The sequence below is a fragment of the Papio anubis genome, chromosome 5 (genome assembly GCF_008728515.1).
Source record: "Papio anubis isolate 15944 chromosome 5, Panubis1.0, whole genome shotgun sequence".
Classification (NCBI taxonomy): Eukaryota; Metazoa; Chordata; class Mammalia; order Primates; family Cercopithecidae; genus Papio; species Papio anubis.
This window is the reverse complement of record NC_044980.1, coordinates 62,030,950-62,044,788: the sequence shown is the minus strand read 5'-3', so window position 1 is coordinate 62,044,788 and position 13,839 is coordinate 62,030,950. Positions and strand designations below refer to the sequence as shown.

The following is a 13,839-nucleotide window of genomic DNA, read 5'->3' as shown; positions in this document are numbered from 1 at the left end:
TTGCTCAAGAAGGTTACGCACATAATCTGTGGCCCAGAGAGTGGCAAATCTTTTTTGTCTCATCACTCAAATCCTTATCTCTAACTCAGTGCCTGGCAGGTAATAATCACTTAGTATTGGATGTAATAGGAATGCTTTTCACATCTTACGCGAAACCAATCTTTCTATTTCTTGATAGGAAGTGGAATAGGGAATAGAAATGCAAGCTACCTTTGATAGTATTTGTGTGGCAGCCAATGAGAGGAACAGTACTCAGGGCTTAGAGGGTGCACTTGTTTGGTTTAGTATTGAAGGTTGGCCTTCCCACCACCTACATGCGGTCAATGCGTTGTGTAGTTTGTGGATGACCACTATATCTAGCCACAGGTCTCAAGTAGGAAATTTGTGTGTGCATGTGTGTGTATGTGTGTGTGTTCATGCATGTGAGGTAGGGAGAGAGAGAGATGGGGACACAGAAAAAAACATAAGGACTAATTCTCAGGTTGGGACAAGAGGTTGTCAGAACGAACCAGGAAGTATGTGTTGATGTCTGAAGTTCCTGTGTTTCCAAGTTCCTCTGTGCCAGGCACTGTTGGCAGGAATCATCCTGTCACATTTACAGGTAAAATTGAAACTGAGGAAGAGCAAATTCTTAGTCACTGCCTTAAAATGTCCAAGTCCCGGGAACATTCCCTCCCTCTAGGCTGGGAACAACTGTCTGCACCCACCTGAGGGTAGGGGCATAGAAAAGCTGCTCACCTTTTGCTGAGAATAACCCTGAAACAGGTAACATCCATTAACAATCGTCCAGGGTTGGACTCTGTCTGGGTCCACTGACTGCTCCCTGGCCCAGGGCTACTCAGCTCAGCACTGGGCCCTTTGGTGTGTCTGACCCAGGCAGGCTGAGAGAGAAGGCCTTGCTTGCTTGCTGAAGTTTTGAATGTGGCTGATAAAGCTATTCAGCATTTTCAGAAGCCATGCAACATTTTTATGAAGAACGACATTAAGACTTTCAGTCTAATTGTACTAAACTGTGCTTCAAAATCCGTTTCAAACCTATGTGCATTAAAAAGGACAGAACTATTGCCTTCTGTCTTTCTTTGCCAAAAAGTCAGAGAGAGGGGCCTGTGTTGGTATAACCCTAGTCTCTGACAGAAGGATGACAGCATCTTGTAGGCTTATCTCTCTTAGCTCCTTTGTAAGGACAGATTCAGTGCAGGCAAAGGCAAGAGGGGCCTTTTGTGATCCACTCACCTTTTCTTATTCCCATATATTGGTCTTTTATCTAAGGTCAGGGAGCCTGAAATCCTCAGAGGTAACAAAATTAAAGGCATATTAAAGGTTGTTCAGCTCTACAAAAGAAAATTATGAGTCATCGTTAAGTTCTCACAAGGAATCTTATCCAAAGGGTCTGTTATATTTTCAAGTATAGAACCTGATACATAGATGTTCAAAACTATTTCTTTCATTGAAAGCTTCACAAAAGCAATATATCACTGAAAACCAAAAGATATCTGAGGAAAGGTTTTTTCCTATGCAGACACAAGAACACAGAAATGGACAAGAGACAAAGCTTTTCAGTGGGCTCCACTGGGCACTCAGCAGAACCTAAAGTGGCCCCATTGGCGTGTTGACGTTCAGTGACTTTTCACACCTTTCTTTGCTTCAAAAATCTGACAAGCTGATCTCATTGAAACTACTACAATTTTCAAAGCCAACAACACTCTCAGAACAGTTGGCTAAAGAGGAATAAAATGTTTCAAAACCACAATGAATTTGAGAAAAAAGGAAGTCACAACGTAAAAGATGTTTGAACATGAATTCATGTTCCTTTGAGGACTTCATTATCATTAGTTTATTCCTAAATCAGACTGCTAGGGAAATAAGGGTAGCCCAAGAGAGAAGATGAGAACGCTAAGGCCAAGCTCCTTTGGGCCAAGCATAAAGCTTTTCTACCCAAATGTCAGATCCTCATGGCTGGAAGGAGCCCTACAGGAACTTTCCTTTCCAAATTCCATGTTGCATCTTGAGACGCTCTAAGACAAGGGTCAGCAAACCACAGCCTGCAGGCCAAACCAGTCTGCTACCTATTTTAGTATAAACGGTAAGCTAAGAATGGTTTTTACATCTTTAAGTGGCTGAAAAATCAAAAGAAGGACATTTTGTCACGTTGAAAAATTATGTGAAATTCAAAGATTTTAGTGTCTATAAATAAAATGTTACTGGAACACAGCCACCCTCATTCATGTATTGTGTTTTCTATGGCTACTTGTGTGCTACATTGGAAGAATTGAACATAGAGCTTATGACTCACAAAGCCTAAGAGCTGGCTCTTTACAAAAAGTTGTCCATTTCTCTGCAGCATCACAGGAGAGGGACAGATAAGAAAAGGGAGACTTCTGGGTGCCTTTCCAGGGACCACAAGAGGAGAGGTTTGTTTTCCCCATTAAAGATTCCTTCACCAAGGCAGAGAACCCAGAGGCCATGTTCCTCTTGGATGTTGAGACCTGAGATAAGTTACTCTGTCATGAAATTCTGACCCTCTGACAATTTCCAAGGTTGTGCAGCCATTAAAGTAAATGATCTGTGCATTTTCAATTCCTGCACTCAAGCTGCTTTGGCCACCCTATTATCTCATGGTAAATAACACACTGTAATCACACAAACGTGTAATTATATCTGCTAAACACTGAGGAGGAAGAAAGAGGAAAATGGTCCCCCAGTTTGAGGCACTGGGCTGAGTAATCTGTTAGACATTCCACATGCCCGCCAGGGCAGCCCTTGGACTAGGCTTGTTGATAAAAAGACCCTCCGTAGATGAAAATTACTTGGATTAAAGGCTGTAATGCTGCTGTTATGGTCATGTTCAGATCAAGTGTCAAGCAAGTCTGGATCTTGGGGTAGTTGGCACGTATCTACTGTCACATGGGGTTTTGTGTCCAAGCATTCAGTGCTTCTTAGAGCTCTGAGAATGTAGCGAGAGAGAGAGAAGACAATGTGGGATTGTTAGCCGACAACAAGTTCGATTTATGCCTTTGTTAAAATGAATCTGAGAAGTGGCTGCAATCTATGGGTGCTGTGAAGTCTGCACAATTGGCATTGTTTATATCCCCGTTTGTTGTGGTGGCTGCATGGGCAGAGATTTGTGGAAAGGAGAGGTTTCCATATTAAAGTCATCCTTCTGAGTGTTTGGTGCTTTGTTCTCCTGTTACATAAGTCCTTGCCTATCGTGCTCCCAGACTTAGCAGCTCAGCCTAGAGTGATTTGGGAATGGGCAAAGGTCACAAGCCTATGGCATTACGAAGTCCACTAGCAAAGTTGTTCTCAACTTTTTTTCATCCCCAACTCACCTAAGGGATGTGACACTTTTAATCAAAAACATTGCTCAGCAGGGCCATATTAACAAAGGAGTTAGTTGGGCCTAGAGCAAAATATATTTTTAACTTTTAATATATGATTTTAATATATTTTTAATTTTTACCAATTAAACATATATATAAACTCTGTAGGGATGTATGGTTCATACAGTTTCTGCTGTCCTCCCACACTGCAGCTGACAATCCCCGCAATGAAGGACCTCTGTGGCATAGGCTGGGGCACTTGAATCTCGTTTCTTTCCTTGGCCTTGTTCTAGTCCAAAGGTGTATTCGGGTAGGAGAATGCCAGAATCTGGCAATGATTGAGTGGTCCCAGGCCACCAGATCTTGATTCCACACAAGGTTTCCTTGATGTTCCCACTTCCAGCACTTTGGCAGGAATGATTAGGCCTAACCAAGGGATACTCCTTGACTTACCTACTCAGTAAATTATCTGTTGAAAGCCTTTTATCTGTATTGAGATAATCTAGGTCCAACCACTCCCATCTGGGCTTGGAGGAGAGTTGGAGGACATGGGGTGTGGGGAGTGTCTGGCCTTCAAAACCAGCTCCTCCCAGGATGTTCAGGTTCCCTAGGGAAGGATGCAAGGGGCCCTTGATGGTAGAGGAGTAGGATAAATGAGGGGAGTAGGTGGGCAGATATGAGAGGAGCCCAATTTCTTTCAACCTCTTCATCTAATTTCCAGAATCTGTATCCAAAGAAGCCCCAGAATCCAGGTGGAGATCCCTGAGGCTAGGAACTTATGTGTTTGACTTTGTATATGTTTGTGTCAGGTACAGTTAGAGCAATAACTCCTCGAAAACACAACTAATTTAGGAGGTTTCTGCTTAGGTTTTAGTTCAGAAAAGACCAGGAAGAAACAGACGAGTGGGATGTTTTTAATGATTCAGTCATTTAAAATTTTTGCTTGTGAGAAGACATGATGCGCACATTTCCTATCAAAATCTTGAACCGCGTTGTTGACCATAAGAGCTCACCATGATCACAGCTGCTGGAGTCATCATGAGAATAACATTTGTTTCTCGGTGACCCTATTTGTGTGGACATCAGTGATCTAAACCTGCTGTCCAACTCAGCAATGCCACAGAAACAAAGTAAAACAGGACTTATTTTCTTTATGAAAATGCTTTCTTTTATAAAACTTTTACTTTCAGCAAAAACTGTTCCCTTCAGGATGGCACTGTAGGATAATATCAGTTTGCCAACAAACTTTTGTCCGAGATGGATGATTTTCACTTGGCTGGGTCAAGTTATTAAAGGAAAGGAGAAAGGAGAGGAAAAAGGAAAGGAAAGGAAAGGAAAAAGGGAAGGAAAAGGGAAGTGAAAAGGAGAAAGGGGGAGGGAGGAGGGGAAAGGGAAGGGAAAGGAAGGACACTTGAGTGAAGACACTCCTTTTTGCTTAGTTGATTTGAAATCAACTTTATATTAAAGGAAGGAAAATGAAACTAATCATGTACTACAAATCTGAAAGGAGAGAACTTTTGCCAATTAAAAAAAAAATATGTGTATGTACATATTTACATGCAGACACAGATACACACACACACACACACAATGTTTCAGACTCATCAAAAGCAAAGGAAGTAATATATTTATGCAACTAGCCTTTTTTGTCTTTCAAAACTAACAGAAATTTACATTATTACAGAAATCATCCTTAAACCTATTAACTTCAGTGAGGTTTATAAACTTTCCTATAAAATAGACATGATGTCTATAATTAATATATTTTAGAACCAAAAATTGAGACACAATGTCTGGCACATGGAATTTTCAGGGAGAGGGAGGACAGTTCCAGGAAATCCTGGACACAGGTTGTTGTAATGATGCCACATGTAGAATATTACCAATTTTTAAAGCTCTTGAATTATAAGACTGACATTCCATATATTCCTTACATCCCTTCTCCCCCAAGGTCAAAAAGATTACTGGCCATGCAGCAGTGCTTACTATGTTCGGATGATGCTTTATGATTTATAAAATATTTTTCAATTTTTATTTTATTTATCAAACTCTCTGAAATGAAAGCAAAGAAACTATAAAGACTCTACCTGTTTTTAAAATTCTCCATTTTGCTGTTATAGATAGAAAGGCCAGATGCCAAAGGTCATCCAAACAGTAACTGGGAGAGCTCAGCCATAAGCACACAGGTTGACTAATGAACTGACTGATTCAAGGGATTGCTGTTAATTATCTATACAACTGGCAAGCATAGAACCGAATCCTTGGCTGTTGTGGCTAGATGTGCATCCCACGTACCTCTACTCTGGGTTTACATTGGGACAACCTCTCTATAAAGAAACTTGGCAATACATATCTTTAAAATATTCTATTTTTCCCAATAATTCCAACTCTGAGTATCTATCCTGTAAGCAATACAAATATCCAACAATAGTAGACTAAATTATTTTGCATCTATACAATAGAATATTCTGTAGCCATTTAAAATTTATCTTCAAGTGATATTTAAAGAAAGAGGAATTTTTTTTCTTTTTTTGACAGAGTCTCGCTCTGTCATCCAGACTGGAGGACAATGGCACAATCTCGGCTCACTGCAACCTCTGTCTCCCGGGTTCAAGCGATTCTCCTGCCTCAACCTCTTGAGTAGGTGGCATTACAGGTGTGCGCTACCACCCGGCTAATTTTTGTATTTTTAGTAGAGGTTTCACCATATTAGCCAATGTGGTCTTGAACTCCTGACCTCACACACACACACACAATTGGCAAAGAGTCAGAAAATTAGCTTCAAAGCAGCTTAGGAATGGGAGGTGGCATGCATAAACATAGCTGCCCTGCTGCCATCTGGGAGCGCCTCATATGTAAGTCCTAATAATCTCACCTACTTGCCAAGCTGGACTTATCTGAGTCATTCTTTGGTTTCTTGGTACCCCTTGTGGTTGGGGGAATGTTTTCTTAATATAATTCCAAGTTTTTCTCATTAAAAATGCTTTCTACTCATTAAGGCTCTGTTAATTTCCCTGTGGAGGGGGAGCATGCTGGACACACCCCTGAGTGCCTGGAAAGATGCCCCATGGCTTCTATGTCTCTGGGCCACACATTCTGCACAACGGAGACCTGGAAGAAGGAAATGCACCAAATGCCCTTGTATCTCAGACATGCCTCTCCCTAGCCCCTTTTCTACCCACTGAGCTGTTGCATACTTTTGGATCACTTCATCCTTCCCTCTCTCACACTCCTTGCCCCTGATTCTCTGTCCTTACTGTTGGCCTCAAGTGTGTGTGTTGGGGGAGGTTTCCTCAGCTCTGTGGGTCACAGGTTTCTTCTTCATGAGCTCTACCATCCCACAGGGATCTCCCCTCCCCTGTTACGGAGCTTCACCTGCTGGGTCCAAACGAGGAGAAGAGTACAAAAAGAGAAATATTCTGCCCTCTGTTTTACAAAGTACTCTTCTTGAAAACTTTTACATGTCACTGAATGCCAGAAAAAAGATGTGGTAGGGAAAGTTGGGCCAGGCCTCCTCAGTCTCACTGCACGGAGGGAAGAGTGTCAGTCACAAGTCAGTGGTCACCAGAGAGGGCGGCCCCCTCTGTCTTCAAATGCCAAAGCTGGGAGGGATGGAGCAGACTTGCTTCAAATCCCTACTGAGAGGATAATTTTGGACAAGCTAACGCATCTAGCCCTTGGTTTCCTCATCCGTTAAGTGGAAAAATACAAATTCTTTATATGAATATTGTAAGGAACAATATGAGGCAACGTACATAAAGTATATTTAAACACAGTTTCTAGAACACAGATCTCATACAATCAGTGGGGCAAATAGAAAGGTAGAAGCAAAACCAGGACAGAAGCCCTATGCTCTTACACAAACACTGTTTCTCCCCCTACACCATTCCTCCCTTTGCTACTGATATTTTTAGGGATATTAGGGTTTACAAATAGGAGAGTAAATGATAACATATTTTCAACATGTTTATTTATGGTATATGTTTAATATTCATATTAGAAAAAAAACATATATAGAAAGATCAACTTGGGGAAGGAGTCCTGGTGACCTAAAGATTAAAAGTGATGGAGAATAAAACAGAATACAAAAGCCAGTTTGAGAAACCTCCCAAACAAGTAGAATTAACAATATGCAGAGGAGAAAATAGCAGCATTCTGATACCAAAACTCACATAGATATTACAAGAAAACTACAGACCAATATCCCTCGGGAAAGTAACAAAACATGAATCCTTAACAAAACATGAACAAACTGAACTAGCAATATATGAATAGAATAATATGTTATCACCATGTGGGATTTATCCAAGAAATGAAAAACTGGCTCAACATTCAAAAATCACCATATCACAGGCTAAAAAAGAAAAACCATATCATCATCTCAACAGATGCAGAAATAGAATTGATAAATTTTAGCACACATTTATGAGACATACTTACAGAAAACTTAGAAAAGAACTTCCTCATATTAATAAGGGATATCTATGGAAAGCCTACAGCTAATAGCATACTTCATGTTATGAGAATGAATACTTCTCCCCTAAAGTTGGGAACAAGCAAGAATATCCACTCCCACCACTCCTATTTAACATATTACTAGAGGTCCTGGCCAGTGCAATAAGGCACCAAAAGAAATAAAAGGTATCCAGATCGCAGCACAAGGAATAAAACTGCCTCTATATCCAGAAAAGTGTGATTCCTACATAGAAAATCCTAAGACATTCACACAAAAACCTGCAAGAATAAGTGACTTTACCAAGGTCTTAGAATAGTGGCCAATATTTTTATTTGTAATTTTACATACAAAAAATAAACAATTACAAATTGAAATGTTTTTAAGTAGATTTACAAAAAGACCTAAATAAATAGAGAGCCTAACATGTTCAGAAATTGGAAGACTCAGTATTGTAAAGATGGCCAGGCACAGTGGCTCACATCTGTTAATCCACTCTGGGAGGCCGAAGTGGGAGGATTCCTTGAGCCCTGGAGTTCAAGACCAGCCTGGCCAACATATGGAGATCTTGTCACTACATAAAGTTTTAAAATTAGCTGGGTGGGTGGTGCTCGCCTGTGGTCCCAGCTACTCAGGAGGCTGAGGTATGAGGATCACTTGAGCCCAGTAGGTCTAGGCTGCAATGAACCGTGATCTCATCAAGCACTCCATCTTGGCAACAGAATGAGATCCTATCTCATATATATATATATATACACACACACACACACACACACACACACACAATTGGCATCTTAACTATATATGCATATATACACACATATGTGCATATATAGTTATGAAGTCAATTCTCTCTGAATTAATCTATAGTTTCATTGCAAACCCAATGAAAATCCCAGAAGGCTTATTCGAAGAAATTGACAAGCTGATTCTAAAAGCTTTATGGAAAAGAAAGAAAAAAAAAAGTAAAAAAAAAAAAAATAAAGTGTTTTGGAAATACCAAAACACTTTTGAAAACGAAAGATGGAAAACTATCACTACCTAACTTCAAGATTTCTTATCAAGACAATATCAAGACAGTGTGTTACTGGCAAAAGGATAAACACACACAAAGAAACAGAAGACCCACAGATATATGGTCAATTGTTTTTTTGACAAAAGTGCAGAGGTAAGGAGAAAGGATAGTCTTTCCAACAAGCGATGCTGGAAAATTTGAACATCCATATGCAAAAAAATAAACCTCAACTCATACCTCATACTACATACAAAAATTAACTCTAAATAGGTCATATACCTCAGAATAAAATCTTAAGTCTACAAAATTTCTAGAAGAAAACATTGGAGAAAATCTTTGTAAAATCGGGTTAGGCAAAGGTTTCTCTGATAGGACAGAAAAGTAAGAATCATAAAAGAAAAAACTGATAAACTGAACTTCACCAAAATTAAGTTTCTGCTGCATAAAAGATAGTTGAGAAAATGGAAACAAGTGAAGACTGTAAAAGAATACTTACAAAACACGTATCTGATAATGGACTGCTATTCGGAATACATAAAGATCTCTCACAACATAATAAAAAGAAAATAAACCATCTTATTGAAAAATGAGAAAAACATTTGAAGAGACACTTCATCACAGAGATAGAGGGCAGATAAGCAAATAAAAAGATGCACAAAATTGTTAGTCATTAGGGACATGTACATTAAAATCATAGCAAGATAACACTACACACTTCTTAGAATTTAAGCAAACAATGAAAAGCTGTCATTACCACAGGCTGGCAGGAATGCAAAGCCCTAGAACTCTCATATTTTACCAGTGACACACAAAAAGGTACAGCCATTTTGGAAAACTCTTACGCAGTTTCTTAGAAAGTCAAACATACATTTTCCATACAACCTAGCAATATCCCACTCCTAGGCATTTATCACAAAGAAATGAAAATATATTTTCATGCAGAAAACTATATAAAAATGTTTATAGCATCTTTATTCATAATTGTCAAAAACTGGAAACAACACTTGTGAATATCAACTAGGAAATAGATAAATTGTGGTACATATATACATTGGAATACTACTCAGCAGTGAAAAGGGACAAACTACTGATATGTGCAACAACCTGGATGGATTTCAAAAGTATCATTTTCAGTGAAAGAAATGAGATACAAAAGACCATGTACTCTATTATTCCATTTTTATGACATTACTGAAAAGACAAAAGCTGTAGGAAGTAAAATCAGACCAGTGGTTTCCAGGGAGGGGAGGGATGAATTATAAAGGAGCATGGGGAAACTTTTTGGGATGATGGAAATACTCTATAGCTTGGTTTTGGTGGGACTATTTAACTGTATACATTTCTCAAAACTCATAAAACTGTATGCCTAAAATGAGTGATTTTATTGTGTGTAAACTATACTTTGATAAACCTTATTAGAAAAAAAAAACCTAATAAAAAATACACAAAATAACAAAACAATCAGAACCAAAAATCCAAGGTCATACTAACTGACAAGTCATTTTAACACTACCTGATGTCTATAACATATACAAGAAGATAAATATATGGTTCTTTGTATGATTTTGATCATATATGTATAACATATTTTCATATACTTGGAAGAAAACCAACTAGCCTTAGGGTTATCAGTGAGAAAAAAAATTTTACATAGATGCCAGACAAGACATTTTAGTGTACAAACTATTCCTCATATGTAGTGGGCTCAATGGTGGCCCCAAAAGGTCATGCTCAAATCCTAATCCTCAGAACCTGTGAATATTACCTTATGGCAAAAGGTGTGATTAAGTTAGTAGTCTTGAGAGGCATTCTTCTCCTGAATTATCTGGGTCTGTCCTGTACATAATCACATGTATCTTTATATGGAAAGGAGTTTTGAGACACAGAGAAGAATGTGAAGACAGAGAAAGAGGTTGGAGTGATGTAGCCACAAGCCCAATACTGCTGGCAGGTGCAAGAAGCTGAAAGAGGCAAGAAATAGTTCTCCTCTATATTATTCCCCAGAGGGAGCACAGCCTTGTACATGCCTTGATTTCAGCTCAGTGAAACTGCCTTTGGACTTCTAGCCTTCAGAATTGCAAAAGAAAAAATTTCTATTGCTTTTAGCCACCAAATTTGTGCTAATTTGTGACAGCAGCCATAAGCCATAGGAAACTAATACACCACATGGCAACGGCATGGTAATACAAGGATATGGATATACATGGCTAATTTGGCCACAGAAGCAGGCCTTGTGTGAGTTCATCTCATACTGTACTGATCATGGTAGCCTGTTGCTTGCATTGTTCTCCCTAGCATCACCATCATCCCCAGAGTGCTAGGCCTATCCCTGAATGGGCAGGAAAGCCAGGAGTCAGGCACTGGGATTGCAGCAGAGGCTGCTACTTCCCCACCCACCAGTTGTTCCACCTTCTTCTTAGTAACCACCACCTGCATGATGCGGCCTTGCAGTGTGCCCAGCTGAAAACGACATTCCCAAACCCCTCTTATAGATGCAGGTTGCTGGCAAATGAAGCAGAAGTTATCAATGAATGCTTCAGGGAAACATTTTGAATGTTTCAAAAGAAGTTGATTCCAGTGGGTCACCAGTGCCTATCTCCATCTCCCTTCCTTTGTCCTGATGTCTGCAAGGCAGAAATCATGGAATGAGCTCGAGCAGCAGCCATCTCTAGGCAGTGAGGTAACCTCAAACATAGCAGACAAGCACTGAGGACAGAGGAGCAAAACACCCAGAAGGAGCCTGGGCTCCCAATGACTGCAGAGCTGCTTTCACAGTCCTGGACTCCGTGCTTCTGTTTCACATGAGAGACAACACACGAGGCCTTATTTTGTTAATGTCTCAGTAGCAATTCAAAGCAATTCCTAACTTATTCTAGGATCTAATTAACTTTATCAAATGATACTGAAAACAAGAGAGAGAACATTAAAAATGAAAAGTTGCTGATAGCATGATTTTTCGCCTGGTTTAGCTTTCAGAAAACACATTTGCTGATGTCATCGGATATTTCTATTATTTTACTTTGCTGATCTCATTTTTCTTTTTCAGTTAAATGGAAAATGAAGACAATCATACAAGTTACAAGTCACACTTCTCCGTGTCTCCAGAACTGCATGAAAAGAGTACCCAGCTCTGTTACTTGCTGCAAACCAGGAAAAAGTTACCTTAGCAGCCAAAGTACTAACTTCACCCATCCTCTTATATGAATACTCAATGTACTCAAAGAACATCAAAACATATCCTAGTAAACTACAAAACTATGCATTTTATAGAGGCTGACCTATTTGGACTATAAAGAATGCAGACAATTTTCTCCAAATCATTGCAAATGTAATTAAATCTACAAAACAGGGATAAAGGTACAAGTTCCAAAACCTTAAAAAAAATAATGAGGCCCCAGATGAGTGGAAAGAATAGGGAGGATTGCTGATTGAAGAGCTCAAAAGCAGATTTATGAAAAAATAACTAAAAGAAATGATAAAAGTAATAATAAAAGAGCCTCTTTAGGTTATAAAATGCAGAGGACCAGCAGCTAGCATAACTGATTGCCACTCTGTCTGAACCTTCTCAGCATCATTTCTGTTTACAAGAGCCCCATTTACACCATTTCACAAATCCTCCACTCACACCACCTCCCAAACTGACTGGGGAAGCAATGTGGGGAATGCAGGGACTATAAACAGGAGGCTAATAAACAAGATCGCAAGCCCTGCCAGGCACAGGACCTAAGGCAGAACCACTCATCTACGCTGGGCTTAGAATCTAATTTTACCTGCGTTTGTGATTCCTTCATCCCCATAATGGTTCTTAGAAGGGGGTTCAAACCAGTACAGGGGAAATAAAAACTGAAAGGTTTTTGTTCCTTGCCCTTCCAGCTGAAAGGAAGCCACTGTACATACACACCGAAGATGACGCTCCATGGAGTCTTGCTCCGGGAACCACCCGAGAACACTTCCCAAACAATTGCAAACGCAAGGGTATCTGTGTGGTTTATGCCACTGGGTAACAGAGTTAAGAGGAAGGGGGATATTGCTTTTTTTATTTCAGCTCTGGAACATGCTTTCTAAAGAAAACTGAGAGATCACGTACACCAGAGAGGGTGCCAACCATGACTTGGGAGAGTGAAAAGAATAGATTTAGGGATCTAAAGACTTAGCCACGGATCTGCCACTGTTTTGCTAGATCATCTTAGACTAGTTATTTAACTTCCATGAGCTTCAGTGTCCTGATCAGAAAATTGGTTAATAATGCATGTATCCCAGCATTAGGTGAGAAACAGTGGCCCACAGGTGCTCAGTAAATGCTGATTTATTTTTCACTTTTCCACATTTCCACATCTCCAGACTGGCAGCCTGCAGGTCAGTGCCGGCCTATAAATATGGTTTTTGCTGAATCTTGTGTTCTTCTTTTTCTACTGTAAGGCATCACAATTAAAGATTTCCTAAAACTCTAATTCCAGTTTAACTTGAAAAACTGCAATAGCAAACTCAGCTGCATCCCTCCCTGGCCACAGGATGGCTGGAACTGATTGCTTAGACAGGGCATATGCTATACAGCTCACGGGCTTCCCAACCCAGCCATACTCATTTCCTTGAGTTATCTGCCTGACGATATAGACATTTGAACTTGCCAACTCTGCTAGCAATCACAGAGGGGTCCACTCAAATCACTACCTTTTCTTCCACCACATCACTGTTCTTTTGGTGCCCAGTCCGCTACTGAAGGTAAACATGCCATTTGGGCTAATTATACTCATGATAGAGCAAGAGAATGATTATGAAATGGAAAGACCAGACAATCAGTTATATGAGACCAAGTTATGGCGGAAGAAGGTGAAGGAGACATGCACATACACACATACACAGTGACAGTCTGACTACATTCAGTTAAATTTGTGTGTTTCTCTTAGTATATTCAGTGAAATGAGTTCATCAAAATAAAGTATAAATCATACAGTTCAATTCTACAAGTGTTAATTAATGTTTGAATGTATTTCTTTATTCTAAGAGACTATGAATCAGCTTATACTTAGATAATAAAAGATTAAATTGCT

At 39.6% G+C, this 13,839-nt stretch overlaps 2 long non-coding RNA genes across 5 annotated transcripts in view; one reads left to right on the top strand and one right to left on the bottom strand.

Moving 5' to 3' along the window:
• Positions 1-13,729, top strand: part of LOC103885149 — a 233,005-nt gene extending 219,276 nt beyond the window's left edge. For 2 of the 3 annotated variants that reach the window (XR_001903447.3, XR_001903445.3), the window contains one exon: positions 11,835-13,729. This is a non-coding gene — a long non-coding RNA (uncharacterized LOC103885149). The remainder of the gene's footprint in view (positions 1-11,834) is intronic. The other variant, XR_004183724.1, reaches the window with a different exon arrangement.
• Positions 1-13,839, bottom strand: part of LOC110743470 — a 543,894-nt gene that overhangs the window by 480,181 nt on the left and 49,874 nt on the right. The gene's annotated exons all lie outside the window — the stretch shown is intronic.